The sequence below is a fragment of the Neovison vison genome, chromosome 13 (genome assembly GCF_020171115.1).
Source record: "Neovison vison isolate M4711 chromosome 13, ASM_NN_V1, whole genome shotgun sequence".
Taxonomy (NCBI): domain Eukaryota; kingdom Metazoa; phylum Chordata; class Mammalia; order Carnivora; family Mustelidae; genus Neogale; species Neogale vison.
The window spans coordinates 60,163,082-60,181,491 of record NC_058103.1 but is presented as its reverse complement, the minus strand read 5'-3'; positions in this window follow the sequence as shown (position 1 = coordinate 60,181,491).

Here is an 18,410-nt window from a genome sequence, read left to right as displayed (position 1 = left end):
CCTCAATTTGATACAATTTATAAGTTCTTCTTAGTTTCTTGTCGCTATGCATTTGAATATTTAGGAAAACATCATCAGCCTTTTATTTTTTATTAAAATATATTTTCAAAGGTTGTATTTATTTATGTGACAGACAGAGATCACAAGTAGTCAGAGAGGCGGGCAGAGAGGGAGGAAGGGAAGCAGGCTCCCTGCCAAGCAGAGAGAGAGCCCGATGCTGGGCTTGATCCCAGGACCCTGGGATCATGACCCGAGCCAAAGGCAGAAGCTTTAACCCACTGAGCCACCCAGGCACCCCAATATTTTTGTTTTAATTCCAGTATAGTCAACATATAATGTTATGTTAGTTTCAGGTGTGCAATATATTGATTTAATTATTCTTTACATTACTCAGTGCTCATCACAGTAAGTGTGCTCTTAATCCCCTTCACCTATTTCACCCATCTGCCTACCTGTCTCCCCTCCCTCTGGTCATCACCAGCCTTTTCAATACTCACTTAGCCCTTAGAAAAAATTGAATGTTTATATATTTTTCACCATGATTAATTTTTGGATCATTAAGAAAACACTGAATTTTTCTTTCATATTTATCAAATGCTTTTGAAGTGCTAAGTATTAGTGATATATAATCATATATATTTAAAAATATAAAGATCAAAGGAACATTTCTGCATATAAGTTGTATAATGTGACTCACGTAGAGAGTTGGGGTGAATTCTACATTAAGGTGAAGGTCAAGGTTGGGGTCAAGGAATTGTGGATGTAGAAACTAGAGGTAGATAAGCTTGGGAGGCAGGTAGTGGTCAGCTTGTGGCCACTGGAAAGAGTTTAGGTTTCATTTTGAGGGCATTGGGATGGCCCTGAAGAATTGTAAGCAGGAGAGTGACACGATATAATAAATGTTTTAGAAAGACCGTTCTGGCAAAGGTGCCAGCGTAGACTGATGGGAGATAAGAGTTATGGGGCTGAAGCCTTAACTCAGAAAGAAATGAAGAGTTAATTAAGGCATGAGGGTAGGGGATAAATGAAATAGACAGCAATACATATTAGGTGACAGACTCAGAATTTGGTGGAGGTGATGGCAGCAAACCACTAGGCTGAACCATATTAGATGCTCTTTTCATAGGTTAAAAAAAAAATGGCCAAATCAACCTTTCATATGGTTCAATTTAGTCTGTTGCAGCAGATTGAGGAGTGATGGTGAGGACCTGATTAGGGAATAATTTGTAGTGATATTGGCTGTGATGGAAAGAAAAGAAATTGGACTATATTGGAAGAAGTTATATAAAGATTCTCTTTGAAAAGATGTTTATGTGCTGAGGGGAAAGACCTAGGGGAGAGAAGGATCGAAGGTAGAAGAAATGGGTTTAATGTTGTTTTGTTTCATTTTTAACTTAGTTTTGGTCAAAATGAGACATAAATATACTTTAGAAGGTCATATAGCATGACTAAGCTTCTAACAGCATTCCCTTTGCAAACCTTTCCATACCTCCCATTCTGACTCCCCACAGAAAATTACGATCTAACTTTTTCACTGCCTCACTTTATATATCTATATATATCTTTATATTTCTAGATCATTTTAAAATTCTTCTATTTTGGATTTCTCTTTATACTAGATAGCATTTATCGATTTCCTTTATGGAGCATGACAGTTTAGTGCTTTTGCTACTACTAATGCCCTATACCCCCACCATGGTATATACAGGCTTTTATTTTTGTAAAATGTCATTGCATTTCATTGAGAGTTTGTGATGAAAAAATAATATATTTACAAGACATTCTTGTGTCAGTTTATCATTGTTACTGTTTTTAATAACACATTTATATACTAGCAATTAACTATAGGCATTATAATAGTGAGACATAATAATAAATGTCTTATAGAATATATTTTGAGGTTCTTATGGTCTATCAAATCATGTCCAAAGTAAACTTCCTCTACTATATTTGTTCCCAACTAGAAAAACTTTATTTAAAAGCAGTGTCTTTTTATAGTTAAGCTTATCTTAGATAACTTTTAACTTTTTCTACATATACTTTTTAGAAATCCTCTTTTGATTGAGAAGATAGTGAAAATAATTTTAAGAAAATGAAGCTGGACTGAAAGAACTGTCAGGGAATAAAGCAGCTCAGGGATAGTTTTTCTCCTGTTTTATTTAGTCTGGAAGAAGATCTATAACAATTTTCTTTGAAAGGCTGGTTGATACCTAGACAAAAGTTAAATTGGAATAATAGTGCTTCCAGAAATAGGGATAAGTCAGGTACTTGGGTCATTGAAAAATTTTGTTTTCTAATCCACAGAGAATGATGCTAGACGTTAGATTTGACTGTAATCTATTAATGTTAGTTGGAAATTATACTTTTTCATTAATCAACTAGTTCCTAAATAACTTTTGAATCATATACTGAGTATATGATTCAGCTTCATCTTGTGGGTTGGTTTGTGAATTCTATGAGTGAACTGTTTGGGCTGTTTTTAGGGTCCGCATTACCTTTACTGACACTGCCCCCCCATATTGTGCCCCTCCCCCTACCCCCAGCTGTTAAACCACTTCTTGTCTAGTGCAGCAGTTCTAGAGATTTTGACATAAAGGTTGGAAAAGCAAGAACTATGGCCAAACACCACCGATGAATTCTGATACTGTTAAAGGAGAATATTTGTGGTAAAACAAACTGACAAATGTTTATCTAAATAGAAAACCTGAATGATACCCAGAGGAGCAAAGACTAGAAAACAAGAAAAATTTTAGAATGCATAATTTCTCATATTAATTCTATTTTCACTTTAATTTTTGTATTTTTATAATATTTCCAGAAGTTTTAAAATAAAACCTCTGGTTTTAATTTCTGTATTGCTACTTTGCTACCATGCTATTTGTATGAGACATGATATCTTGAATTTATAGAACATGAATAAACAACCAGGATTTGTCTTTCCTTCCAGAGCCACCTTAGTGTCAATTTCTGAAGTCAGTTTTTTCCCTTTAACCATTTACTATATCTATAATGAAGGTATGTGATATGCCTGTCCTAGGTTTTTCTTTTTCTAACAATTCTTCCGAGGCTTATTCAGTATGATTCAGCATCATGAAGGACCCCAAATACTTTGAAGAGAGAGCAACAAGAGATAAGGAAGTAAGACTATGGATTCCCGGGAAATGCAAAGACAGACATTAATCTGACAGATAAAACCACCATTCAATATTTTATTTATGGGCATTTATTTTTTATTTTTTTAAAAGATTTTATTTATTTATTTGACAGACAGAGAGTTCACAAGTAGGCAGAGAGGCAGGCAGAGAGAGAGGGAGAAGCAGATTCCCCGCTGAGTGGAGAGCCCGATGTGGGGCTCGATCCTAGGACCCCGGGACCATGACCTGAGCTGAAGGCAGAGGCTTAAACCTCTGAGTCACCCAGGTGCCCCTTTATGGGAATTTATAAGGGACTTTAGTATAACATTGTTCTGCTTTGGAGTCCAAAGCTGAAGGCTGCCTGTCTTCAGACTTTGAACTGTCTCTCTGAACTCCAGTTTTTTTTTTTTTTTAAACTGAAGTAGAATTGACACACAATGTTGCTTTATTTTCCAGTTTACAACATAGTGATTCAACAGGTCTACTGTTATGCTGTCTATGCTCACCTTAGGTGTAGCTACCAACTGCCACCACACAAAACCATTACAATACTATTGACTATATTCCCTATTCTGTGCCTTTTATTCCGATGACTTATTCATTCCATAACGGGAAGTCTGTATCTCCTACTCCCCTTTACCATTTTGTCCATTCACTCTTGCTACCCCACCCCTCTGGCAACCATCAGTTAGTTCTCTATTTATAGGTCTCTTTCTTTTTGATTGTTTTGTTATTTAGATTCCATACATATGTGAACTCATTTGTCTTTAGTATTAGTATTAGTATACTAATGTCTTAGTATAATATATATAATATATAATATAATACTACTGTCTTAGTATAACACCCTCTAAGCCCATTTATGTTGTTGCAAGTGGTAAGAGCTCATTCTTTTTTTTAATGACTGTGTAATATTCTATTGTATATATATAAACCACATCTTTCTTATCTACTCATCTAATGATGGACACTTAGGTTGCTTCTATATCTTGGCTATTGTAAATAATGTTGCAAAAAACCTAGGGGTGCATGTATCTATTATATTCCTATGGACAGTGTACAATAGTTCATTTTTCTCTATACCTTCATCAACATTTGTTATTTCTTACCTTTTTTATTCTAGCCATCCTGACAGGTGTAAAATAATAACTCATTGTGGTTTTGATTTGCATTTCCTTAATTATTAGTGATCTTGAGCTTATTTTCATGTCTGTTGGCCATCTTTATGTTTTTGGAGAAATGTCTATTCATGTCTTCTCCCATTTTTTGGTTGTTTTTTCTTTTTTCTTTGGTGTTGAGCTGTATAAATTGTTATGTATTTTGAATATTAACTCCTTATCAGATATATCACTTGCAAATATCTTCTCCAGTTCAGTTGGTCACTTTGTTTTTTTTAAAGATTTTATTCATTTGACAGAGAGAGATCACAAGTAGTCAGAGAGACAGGCAGAGAGAGAGGGAGAAGCAGGCTCCCCACTGAGAAGAGAGCCCAATGCAGGACTTGATTCCAGGACCCCGAGATCATGACCCAAGCCAGAGGCAGAGGCTTAATCCATTGAGCTACCCAGATGCCCTATAGGTCGCTTTTTTATTTGTTGTTGGTCTCCTTTACTGTGCAAAAGCTTTTTATTTTGATGTAGTCCCAGTAGTTTATTTTTGCTTTAATTTTCTGTTGCCTTAGAAAACATACCTAGAAAAATGTTGTTATGGTCAATGTCAGAGAGATTATTGCCTGTGCTCTCTTCTGGGATTTTTATGGTCTCAGGGTTCACACTTAGGTCTTTAATGCATTTTGAGTTGATTATTGTGTATGATGTTAGGAGGTGTTCCAATTCCATTCTTTTGCATGTAGTGAGCTGTCCAGCTTTCCAGTTTCCCCAGCATCATTTATTAAAGAGACTGTCTTTCCCCCACTATATATTCTTGCCTCCTTTGTCATAGAATAATTGACCATAAAAGTGTGGGTGTATTTCTGAGCTCTCTATTCTGCTCCATTGTGGCTATTTCTGTGCCAGTACCATACTGTTTTGATTACTCCAGCTTTGTAGTATGTCTCTCCAGTACATCTCTCCAGCTTTGTTCTTCTTTCTCAGAATTGCTTTGGCTATTTGGGGTCTTTTGTGGTTCCATACAAATTTTAGTTTACTTGTTCTAGTTCTGAGAAAAAAATTTTTTTTGTAGTCCATTTACATTCAAAGTAATTATCAATAGAAATATACTTATAGCATTTGGTCACTTGTTTTGTAGTTTCTTTCTTTTTTTAAATTATGTTAGTCACCATACAGTAGTTTATTTCTGATCTTTTCTTCTCTTGCTCTTTCATGGTTTTTTGACTTTCTTTGGTGATACACTTGGATTCTTTTCTCTTTATTCTTTACATAACTATTGCTGTTTTTGATTTGTGGTTACCATTGGATTTGTATATCACATCTGCATATAGCGGTCTACATTAAGCTGATGGTCACTTAAGTTTGAACCCTTTCTTCACTCTTCTCTCCCACCCCCATGTTTTAGGCATAGAGTGTCATATTTTGCATCCTTTTATTTTATGAATCCCTTGACAGATTTTTACAGAAATACTTATTTTTACTGCTTTTGTGTTTACTCTTATACTCTCACTTATGGTCTTTCTTTCCATTCAAAAAGCTTAATATTTCTTGTAGAGGTTGTTTAGTGGTCATGAACTCTTTTAGTTTTTGTTTGTCTGTGAAACTCTTTATCTCTCCTATTCTGAATGATAGCCTTGGATATTCTTGGCTGCAGATTTTTCCCTTTCAGCACTTTTAGTGTGTCATGCCACTCTCTTCTGGCCTACAAAGTTTCTGCTGAAAAATCTACTGATAACTTTATGGAGTTTTTCTTGTACATAACTATCTTTTCTCTAGTTCCTTTTAAAATTTGTTCTTTATTAGTACTTTTTGCCATTTTAATTACTATGTGTCTTGGTGTGGACCTCTTTGGGCTGATTTATTTTTTGGATCTCTGTGCCTTCCAGATCAGGATATCTGTTTTTCTTCCCCAGATTAAGGAAGTTTTCAGCTATTATTTCCTCAAATAAATTTTCTGCTGCCCCTTTTCCCTCTTCTGGGATCCCTTTAATGTAAATGTTATTATGCTTGATGGAGTCACTGAGTTCCCTAAGACTATTCTCAATTTACGTAATTTTTTCCCTCTCATTTGCTCAAGCTGGTTACTTTCCATTACTCTGTCAAAGACAGAATCATTAATTTGTTCCTCTGTTTCATCTGGCCTACTATTCCATGAAGTTATCTAGTTGTATACTTGGGATGAGATGAATTTAGTGTCCTTCTACTCCATGATCTTCCCAGCATCTGATCTCATAGGGACGTACAAATATTTTAACAATATTAATTCTTCCAATCCATGAGCATGGAATGTCTTTCTCTTTGTTTGTGTTGTCTTCAATTTTTTCATCAGTGTTTTCAGAGTACAGGTCTTTTACCTCCTTGGTTAAGTTTATTCCTGGGTATTTTATTATTTTTGGAGCAATTGTAAATGGAGTTGTTTTTATTTGTCTGTTTGTTTTAAAGATTTTATTTGTTTGCAAGGGAGGAGAGTGAGCAGAAGCAGGGGGAGTGGGAGAGGGAGAAGCAAGTTCCCTTGTTGAGCAAGGAGCTCAACACAGGACTCGATCCCAGGACCCTGGGATGATGACCTGAGCTGAAGAAACATGCCCAACCAACTGAGCCACCCAGGCGTCTCCGGAATTGTTTTCTTAACTTCTTGTTCTGCTGCCTCATTATTGGTTTTTACTAACCAACCTATTTCTGTGTATTAATTTTGTATTTTGCAACTTTATTGAATTTATTTATTGCTTCTAATGTTTTTTTTTGGTGGTATTTTTAGAGTTTTTTTATGTTTAGCATAATGTCATCCACAAACAGTGACAGTTTTACATCTTCCTTAACAATATGGATGTCTTTTTTTTTTTCCTTCTCTGATTGCTGTAGCTAGAACTTCCAATACTACATTAAATGAAAGTGGCAAGGGTAGACATCTTTGTTCTTGATATTAGAGAAGAAGCTCTCAGTTTTTATCCATTGCATATGATCTTAGTTGTGGGTTTTTCATTAAGATCTCTCTTATGTTGAGGTATGTTCTCTCTAAATCTACTTTGTTGATATTCTTTTTATCATGAATGGATACTGAATTTTGTCAAATGTTTTTTCTGCATCTATTGAAATTATCATACGATTTTCATCCTTCATTTTGTTAATATCTTGTATCACGGTGATTGATTTGAGAATGTTAAATCATCCTTGCATCCCTGGAATAAACCCCACTTGATTGTGATGTGTGGTCTTTTTAATGTGTTGTTGAATTCACTTTGTTAATATTTTGTTGAGGGTTTTTGTTTCTATGTTCACCAGAGATATTGGCTTATAGTTTTCTTTTTTTGTAGTATCTTTATCTGGTTTTGGAATCAGGATAATATTGGCCATATAGAGTGTATTTGAAAGCTTTCCTTGGGGCACCTGGATGGCTCAGTTGTTAAGCACCTGCTTTCAGCTTGTGTCATGATCTCAAGATTCTGGGATCAAGCCCTGCTTTGGGCTCCCTGCTCGACAGGAAGCCTGCTTTTCCCTCTCCCACTTTCCCTGCTTGTGTTCCCTCTCTTACTATGTCTCTCTCTGTCAAATAAAAAATAAAATCTTAAAAAAAAGAAAGCTTTCTTTTCTCTATTTTTTAGAATAATCTAGGAGAATAGCTTTTAACTGTTTATTGAATGTTTGGTACATCTTATGTTTTTGTTTTTTAATCTGTAAAGTTGGAATGATAGTAACTATTATCATATGGTTTTTTGGGTAAGAACTAAGTGAAATAATGTTTGGAAAATATTCACCAATGCCTGGCATACTGTAAGCATTCAGTAATTGTTAGCATTCATTGTCTATAGAACATTAATTTGTTTATCTTTTGTTACCTATCTGGCCTTCAGGGATGGGTTGGATCTTTTGAAACAACCAAATGTCAAGCAGTGTTTTTTGAGTAAAAGTGGTGAACACTTTGGAGTAAAACCACTCTTTGTCAAAGATCTAGGTGTAGCAATGAAGAAGAAAGACAGGTTTTCTTTTGTGGAGGGTATATTTTCTCTAAAGGCAATTCTAAAAGATATTCCAAAAATCATAGAATTAAGTGGTAGAACTTCCAAAATGGACCCCTGTAAAGTAGCTGTCAACCTGGAGCATACAAAGAATAAAAAGATGTTGTACAGCATTAATTAAATCATGAAACATCTTTGAGCAGCTACTGTATACACATTATACACTTATGATCCACTTATGGTGGGAGTGCAGGCTTCAAACTCTAATATAATTTTGTAAGCCACATGGGGCTATGATTGCTTGGACCATGATTAAATGAACAAATCAGGGATAACAGGATATGTGTATATCTATGACAGTTGATTTGAGAGGATTTTCTGACTGTTCTGTGGGGAAGAAACAGCTGTAGTGGGTGGTGTTTGGATTGGTTGTGGTTTATAATAGTTAAGAGGCTACAGTGGGGGTTCCAGAAATATTCGGGTAGCAATTTAAGGATTTGATGATGTATTGGATTTGGGAGGTGAGGGAAGGGAGAAGTGTCAAAGATGGCTCCTCCTATCTGGCATTTGCTCCTTGACAGTGCCATCCCAGAGATGAGGAACACTAGAAGATAACCAGCTTCTTGAAATCTGTAAAGAACTAGATGGCTGATTCAAAAATCACATTCCAGTTGGATAGAATGGCATAAATAATAAATAGAAATATAAATAATGTATTGTGGGGACAATGAATCCTGAGTAAGTGTTCAAGGAGGAGAGGTATTTCAGTAAAAAATAATTTTCAAAAGGTTTAGAAAGTTTGGAAGCTATCAAATTAGAAAAAAAAAGACCACTCCCCTTTCCCCCAACAAACTCCAAAATATCTTGCTCATCTACTTATGCTACCAGGAGAAAGCTACTGCAGGAGAGTATTTGGAAAGATAATTCCTGATGGAACAGGCATAAGTAAGGGTGCTGAGGCAAGAAAGGGCATGGTGTATTTGGGAAGCTATTCCAGTATGAATGATTTGAACAACTTATAAAGAAAAATACAAAGTTTATTGGTATGCTTTATGAATTGAAAATTATATGATACATTACCTGCCAGTAAGTAGAGTTTTCACAGATACTAATTTTGTAAAATAGTATTTTCATTAATAAAAATCTTATTACGTTAAAGTGGAAGGATAAAATAGAGTGGTTGCTGAATTCTTAGGCTTAAACTTTTTCTTCTTATTTTTTTTTTTAAGATTTATTTATTTATTCATTTATTTGACAGAGAGATAGCCAGAGAGGGAACACAAGCAGGGGTTGGGAGGAAAGGGAGAAACAGGCTTGCTGCTAAGCAGGGAGCCTGATTTGGGGCTTGATCCTTGGACCCTGGGATCATGACCTGATCTGAAGGCAGACGCTTAACCACTGAGCCACCTAGGCACCTCTAGGCTTAAATTTTCAATGAACTAATTTTGAGAGGATATCCCACTTTATCTTGCTTTTCAGACAATATGGTATATAATGAGGTGATAAAATCAGTGTAACCCATGTAACTCTACGTAAGGAAATAGTTTGATTTCTTTTTGTGATATGTACCAACTCTTAACAGTATTTATTTTGTCTGAAATTCCAGAGTGAAAAATTCATTTTTTTGGTCTTCTTTAGCAATGCATTTTCCCACAGAATGGTGATTTCTTCTTACTTATCAGTCCTTTACATCAGGGTTTACCAAACTTTTCTGTAAAGGACTAGATAGTAAATAGTTTAAGCTTTGCAAGCCAAGAGGCAAAAATCAAGGATAGTATGTAGATACTTATATAATGAGAGAAGACAAATTTCCACAAATATTTATTGATGAAATTCAGAATGATATTAATGAATGCTGAAATTTGCATTTCATATAATTTTCACTTGTTATAAAATATTATTCTTTTGATCTTAAAAAAAATTGAAAAATCTAAAAACCTTTCTTAGTTCATGGGCCAAAGAAAAACAAGTAGCTGGCCAGATATGGTTGGAAAGCCATCCTTTGCAAACTCTTGATTTATATCATGTTGTGAAAGTGTGTCAGTCATTTTATGTGATCATATTTTCCTCTTCAAAATAAAAGAGAGAACATGAAGACCTTGGGCATTGTTATTTGAAAGTGTATGTGAGATGGTGGAGCCTCTGGTGGAGGTAATTTTGGTTTAGTCTTGGCTTTCTGTTCTTACAAAAGCCCTAGATAAATAAAATGTCCAAAAAGTCCTTACTTTAGCTCCACTTTTGAAATGTAGGTAAAATGAAATGATTGTGGAAACTCATGAAATTTTTGAGAATATATCTCTGTTTCCTCTCTAAAATTTAGATATTAGTCTCACAAAGCTGTAATCATTGTGTTGTGCAGTTTGTTTTTCTTTGAAATATAAATTATATGATGATTTAATTACCAAGATTTACAAGTTGATTTCAAATGTTAATCCAAATTCTTTATTCTCTTACTTGTATTATCAAATCAAAACCATTTTACTTTATTATTTATGCTAATTAGTTCAGACATGATTACCATGGTATTAACATAGATAAAGGCTTGAGATGACAGTGGCATTTGTACCACTCTTGACCATCTGAAAATCAGAGAATTGCAGGATGAAAGTTAATGTGAAGTTTTATCTTATGAGGTATGGTATGTATGTATGTATATATATATATATATATATATATATATATATATATATATATACCACTTCTTTTTTATCCATTAATCTGTTGATAGATATCTAGGTTCTTTCCATAGTTTGGCTGTTGTGGACGTTGCTGCATGTGCTTCTTTGGATAACTACATTTGTGTCTTTAGGGTAAATATCTTGTAGTGTGATTGCTGGGTTGTAGGGTAGCTCTATTTTTAACTTTTTGAGGAACCTCCATGCTGCTTTCCAGAGTGGCTGCACCAGCTTGCATTCCCACCAAGAATATAGGAGGGTTCCCCTTTCTCTGCATCCCCGCCAGCATCTGTAGTTTCCTGACTTGTTCATTTTAGCCATTCTGACTGGTGTGAGGTGGTAACTCATTGTGGTTTTGATTTGTATTTCCCTGATGCTGAGTGATGTTGAATACTTTTTCATGTCTGTTGGCCATCTGGATGTCTTCTTTGAAGAAATGTCTGTTCATGTCTTCTGCCCATTTCTTGATTGGTTTATTTGTTCTTTGGGTGTAGAGTTTGATAAGTTCTTTATAGATTTTTGGATACTAGCCCTATGTCATTTGCAAATATCTTCTCCCATTCTGTTAGTTGTCTTTTGGTTTTGTTGGCTGTTTCCTTTGCTATGCAAAAGCTTTTGTTCTTAATGAAGTCCCAATAGTTCATTTTTGTCCTTGCTTTCCTTGCCTTTGATGATGTTCCTAGGAAGGAGTTGCTGTGGCTGAGGTCGAAGAGGTTGCTGCCCGTCTTCTCCTCAAGGATTTTGATGGATTCCTTTCCCACATTGAGGTCCTTCATCCATTTTCAGTCTATTTTTGTGTGTGGTATAAGGAAATGGTCCAGTTTCATTCTTCTGCATGTGGACATCCAATGTTCCCAACACACTTGGTTGAAGAGACTGTCTTTTTTCCATTGGACATTTTTTCCTGCTTTGTCAAAGATTAGTTGACTATAGAGTTGAGGGTCTATTTCTGGGCTCTCTATTCTGTTCCATTGATCTATGTGTCTGTTTTTGTGCCAGTACCATACTATCTTGATGATGACAGCTTTTGTAATAGAGCTTTAAGTCTGGAATTGTGATGCCACCAACTTTGGCTTTCTTTTTCAACATTCCTCTGGCTATTCGAGCTCTTTTCTGGTTCCATATAAATTTTAGGATTGTTGTTCCATTTCTTTGAAAAAAATTGATTGTATTTTGATAGGGATTGCATTCAATGTGTAGATTGCTCTGATAGCATAGACATTTTCACAGAATATTTTCTTCCAATCCATGAGCATGGAATGTTTGTGTCTTCCTCAATTTCTTTCATGAGTACTTAATAGTTTTCTGAGTATAGAGTCTTTGTCTCTTTGGTTAGGTTTATTCCTAGGTATCTTATGGTTTTGGGTGCAATTGTAAATAGGATCGACTCCTTAATTTCTCTTTTTTCTGTCTTGCTGTTGGTGTATAGAAATACAATTGATTTCTGTGCATTGATTTTATATCCTGACACTTGACTGACTTCCTGTATGAGTTATAGCAGTTTTGGAGTGGAGTTTTTTGGGTTTTCCACATATAGTATCATATCATCTGCAAAGAGTGAGAATTTGAATTCTTCTTTGCTGATTCAGATGCCTTTAATTTCTTTTTGTTGTCTGATTGCTGAGGCTAGGACTTCTAGTACTGTCTTGAATATCAGTGGTGATAATGGACATTCCTGCTGTGTTCCTGACCTTAGCAGAAAAGCTCTCAGTTTTTCTCCATTGAGAATGATATTCACTGTGGATTTTTCATAGATGGCTTTGATGATACTGAGGTATGTATCCTCTATCCCTACACTTTGAAGGTTTTGATCAAGAAAGGATGCTGTACTTTGTCAAATGCTTTTTCAGTATCTATTGAGAGTATCATATGGTTCTTGTTCTTTCTTTTATTAATGTATTGTATCACATTGATTGATTTGCGGATGTTGAATCGACCTTGGAGCGCATCCCACTTGGTCATGGTGAATAATCTCTTTAATGTACTTTTGGGTCCTAATGTCTAATATTTTGGTTAGAATTTTCATGTCTGTGTTGATCAAGGATATTGGTCTGTAATACTCCTTTTTGGGGTGTTTGTCTGGTTTTGGGATCAAGGTAATGCTGGCCTCATAAAATGAGTTTGGCTGTTTTTGTTCCATTTCTATTTTTTTGGAAGTTTCAGGAGAATAGGTATTAATTATTCTTTAAACATTTGGTGGAATTCCCCTGGGAAGCTGTCTGGCCCTGCGCTCTTGTTTGTTGGGAGATTTTTGATGACTGCTTCAATCTCCTTACTGATTATGGGTCCTTTCAGGTTTTCTATTTCTTCCTGGTTTAGTGTTGGTAGTTTATTCGTCTCTAGGAATGCATCCATTTCTTTCAGATTGTCAAATTTGCTGGCGTATAGTTACTCATAATATGTTCTTATGATTGTTTTTATTTCTTTGGTGTTAGTTGTAATCTCTCTTCTTTCATTCATGATTTTATTTATTTGGGTCCTTTCTCATTTCTTTTTGATAAATCTGGCCAGGGGTTCATCAATCTTATGAATTCTTTAAAAGAACCAGCTCCAGGTTTTGTTGATCTGTTCTACTGTTCTTTTGGTTTCTATTTCATTGATTTCTGCTCTGATCTTTATTATTTATCTTCTGCTGGTTTTAAGCTTTCTTTGCTGTCCTTTCTCCAACTCGTTTAGGTGTAGAGTTAGGTTGTGTACTTGAGACCTTTCTTGTTTCTTGAGAAAGACTTGTATTGCTGTATACTTTCCTCTCAAGACTGCCTTTGCTATGTCCCACAGATTTTGAACAGTTGTGCTTTCATTATCATTTGTTTCCATGAATTTTTTCATTTCTTCTTAATTTCCTGGTTGACCCACTCATTCTTCAGTAGGATGTCCTTTAGCCTCCATGTATTTGAGTTCTTTCCAACTTTCTTCTTGTGATTGAGTTCTAGCTTCAGAGCATTGTGGTCTGAAAATATACAGGGAATGATCCCAATCTTTTGGTACTGGTTGAGACCTGATTTGTGACCCAGGATGTGATCTATTCTGGAGAATGTTCCATGTGTACTAGAGAAGAATGTGTATTCTGTTGCTTCGGGGTGGAATGTTCTGAATATATCTGTGATGTCCATCTGGTCCAGTGTGTCATTTAAGGCCTTTCTTTCCTTGTGATCTTTTGCTGGGATGATCTGTCCACTTCATTGAGGGGGGTGTTAAATTCCCCTATAATTATTGTATTATTCTTGATGTGTTTCTTTGGTTTTGTTGTTAATTGTTTTATATAGTTGGCTGCTCCCATGTTAGGGGCATAGATATTTATAATTGTTAGATCTTCTTGTTTGGACAGACCCTTTGAGTATGATATAGTGTCCTTCCTCATCTCTTATTATAGTCTGTGGCTTAAAATCTGATTTCTCTGATATAAGGATTGCCACCCCAGTTTTCTTTTGATGTCCATGAGCATGGTAAATGGTTTTCTACCCCCTCACTTTAAATCAGGAGGTGTCTTTGGTTTTAAAGTGAGTTTCTTCTAGAGAGCATATTAATGGGTCTTGTTTTTTTTTTAAATCCATTCTGATATCCTGTGTTTTTTGATTGGGGCATTTAGCCCATTTCCATTCAGGGTACCTATTGAAAGATATGAATTTAGTGCCATTGTATTGCCTGTAAGGTGACTGTTATTGTATATTGTCTCTGTTCTTTTCTGGTCTACTAATTTTAGGCTCTCTCTTTGCTTAGAGGACCCCTTTCAATATTTCCTGTAGAGCTGGTTTGGTGTTTGCAAATTCTTTCAGTTTTTGTTTGTTCTGGAAGCTTTTTATTTCTCCTTCTATTTTCAGTGATAGCCTAGCTGGATACAGTATTCTTGGCTGCATGTTTTTCTCATTTAGTGCAGTGAATATATATCATGGCAGTTCTTTCTGGCTTGCCAGGTCTCTGTGGATAAGTCCACTGCCAATCTAATATTTCTACCATTGTATGTTATAGACTTCTCATTGGGAGCTGCTTTCAGGATTTTCTCTTTATCACTAAGACTTGTAAGTTTTACTATTAGATGATGGTATGTGGACCTATTTTTATTGATTTTGGGGTTCTCTGTGTCCTGAATTTTGATGCTTGTTCCATTTGCCATATTAAGGAAATTTTCTACAATAATTTGCTCCAATATACCTTCTGCACCCCCCTCTATCTTCTTCTTCAAGAATCCCAATTATTCTAATATTCTTCTCATGGTATCACTTATCTCTTGAATTCTCCCCTCATGGTCCAATAGTTGTTTGTGTCTGTTTTGCTCAGCTTCTTTATTCTCCATCATTTGATCTTCTATATCACTAATTCTGTCTTCTTCCTCATTTATCCCAGCAGTAAGAGCCTCCATTTTTTTTTTTTTGGTATGTATATATGTATGTATGTATTTATTTTTTATTTCTTTTCAGCGTAGCAGTATTCATTGTTTTTGCACCACACCCAGTGCTCCATGCAATATGTGCCCTACCTAATACCCACAGCTTGTTCCCCCAGCCTCCCACCCCTCGCCCCTTCAAGACCCTCAGGTTGTTTTTCAGAGTCCATAGTCTCTCATGGTTTACCTCCCCTTCCAATTTCCCTCAACTCCCCTCTCCTCTCCATCTCCCCATGTCCTCCATGTTATTTGTTATGCCCCACAAAGAGTTTTCATTTTTTTTTATTGTACTTCATTAGTAGCTTTTTCGATTTCAACTTGGTTAGATTATTGTTCTTTTATTTCTCCAGAAAGGGTTTCTTTAATATCTTCCATGCCTTTTTCAAGCCCAGCTAGCACTTTGAGAATCATCATTCTGAACTCTGGATCTAATATATTACCAATGTCCATATTGAGTAGGTCCTATCCGTTGGTACTGCCTCTTGTTCTTTTTTTTTGTGGTGAGTTTTTCCCTCCCTGTCATTTTATCCAGATAAGAATATATGATCAAGAGAATAAGATACTAAAGGTATGACAAAGACCCCAGGAAAATGTACACTAACCAAATCAGAAGAGACCCAAAACCAGAGGAAGAACAAAGGGGTAAGAAAGACATAAAAATAAAAACATTTATCTATCTATATCTATATCTGTTAGATTTATGAGTAGAACATAGCCACACCCAGGTGATTCTGGGTGTATTCTGGTCTTTTAGAAGAAACTACCTCCCAAAATTTTAAAGAAAGAAAAACTTATGGGGCACCTGGGTGGCTCAGTGGGTTAAGCCTCTGCCTTCGACTCAGGTCATGATCTCAGGGTCCTGGGATCGAGTCCCGCATCGGGCTCTCTGCTCAGCGGGGAGCCTGCTGCCCTCTCTCTCTCTGCCTGCCTCTCATCTACTTGTGATTTCTCTCTGTCAAATAAATACATAAAATCTTAAAAAAAAAGAAAAACTTACATACATATAAAAATAAGGGTGGACATGATGAAGTGATACAATATGAATATAAAGATGAAAATTTTAAAAAATCTAAAAAGGATTTGATAAGATAAGTTGGTTGTGAAAATAAAAGAAAAAAAAAGGAGGGGAGAATATGTTTAGGCTGGAGACTAGAACAAAGCCATGTGCTAGATTTAGGGTATATTTTGATCTATTAGAAGAAATTATATCCCAAAATTTTAAAGGAAAAAAAAACCCTGTATGTATACAAAAAATAAGGTTAAATACAATGAAGGGATAAAATATGATTATAACAATAAAGGTTTAAAATGATTTTTTTCAGAAAAGTATTATTGAGATAAAATACTTAAAAAATGTTAAAAGAGGGAAGTTTAAAAAATAGAATAAGGAAAAAATAAAATAACAAAAAAGTTAACTTTGCAAGACTAAAGGATCATGGAGAAAAAGTTATGAACTCTATGCATGCTTTCACCTAGCTCTGGAGTTCCGCTGTTCTCTTTGATCAGTGAGCTTGGTCTTGGCTGGATGTTCTTGCTGATCTTCTGGGGGAGAGGCCTGTTGCAGTGAGTTTGAAATGTGTTTGCCTGAGTCAGAATTTCACCATCCTTGCCAGGGGCCAGGCTAATAATCTACTCAGGTTTGCTCTCAGGAGCTTTTGTTCCCTGACCACTTTCTATAGAGCTCTGGAGGACGGGTATGAAAATGGCATCCTCCCAATCTCCAGCTTGGAGAAGCTGAGAACTTGGGGCCCCACTCCTCAGTGCACCCTGAGAGAAAAGCCGTCAGTCACTCCCATCTCACTGGTCTCGGGCCATGCTCTGTGCTCACCTGGCCTATGACAAGTGTTTCTATCTCTGGCACACAGACTTGTTTGGAGTCTCCAAACCCAGCAGATTTCTGCCACTCATTCCTGTGCTATTCCTTCTGAAGGAGGAAGGAGGGGGTCTCTCCAGATCTGCCACTTGTGGGGTCCCTGCTTGAAAAGCAGTGGTCCGATTGTGCCTTGGATCATGGTTTAAGGTAACCCTCGTCTGAAAGTTCACTCTGCAGCTTTGTCTCTGTAGTTGGCTTCCCTGTTCCAATACCTCGGCACTCTGACACACTCAGAACCCCTGATCTTTCTGTGACACTGTGGGACCTGAGACCATATTGTCCCTGTGAGGGCTCCACCCCCGCTTAGCCTCTGGAGTGACTGTCCCTCAGTGGAGCAGACTTCTAAAAGTTCTGATTTTGTGCTCCACTCTTCCACTGCTTTCCAAGATCTGGTCCCTCCCCCTACAGTCTATCCTCTTGTAGCTTTGGATTCACTTTTCTGCATGCCCTACCTTTCAGAAAGTGGTTGATCTTCTGTTCCTAGAATTTCTGCTCTTCTCCTCTTCTATCTCCTGTTGAGTTTGTTGGTGTTCAGAATGGTTTGATAACTATCCAGTTGAACTCTTGGGACCTGATGTCATTTCAGTCTGTTACTCCTCCACCATCTTGGCCCCCTCCCCCAGAGCCTTGGTTTAAATAGATTATTTATTTTTATTCCCCTTTTCCCCATGTAACTAGTTGACTTTTGGGGAGCTAAATGAGCATATGATTACAAAGTGATTTACAAATGAAATGAGTTCCAGATGTAAATTTGTTCTTAGATGAGCCTGTTTATATTATTAACTTAGTACAAGCAACAATTTCTGGAGTTCCAGAGAATCTTGAGGTCCTATGGAGAGGGGTGAAGGTCTGAGTGGGCAGGATGCTGGTCCTCTCATCAACACTTACCCTACTGCAACATCTCCTATTGATCTACTTTATAGGCTGAAGCTCTAAGTATTGAGTTTGTTAAAAAAATTGACAAAAAAATTCTGCTTTTAAAAAGTTGAAAACCACTGATTTAAAGATTATTTCTGATAGTCTTAATTCTCTTGTTCCTTTAACAACACAGCCTTTTCTTAAGCAGTGCACGTGGAGTGCCTGTTCAAGCTACTTGATTTCTTGCTTCTCTCAGGTGGTGGCTTTCTTTTTCTTTCTTTTTTCTTTTTTTAATATTTTATTTATTTATTTGACAGGCAGATCACAAGTAGGCGGAGAGGCAGGCAGAGAGAGAGGAGGAAGCAGGCTCCCTGCTGAGCAGAGAGCTCAATGCGGGGCTCGATTCCAGGACCCCGGGATC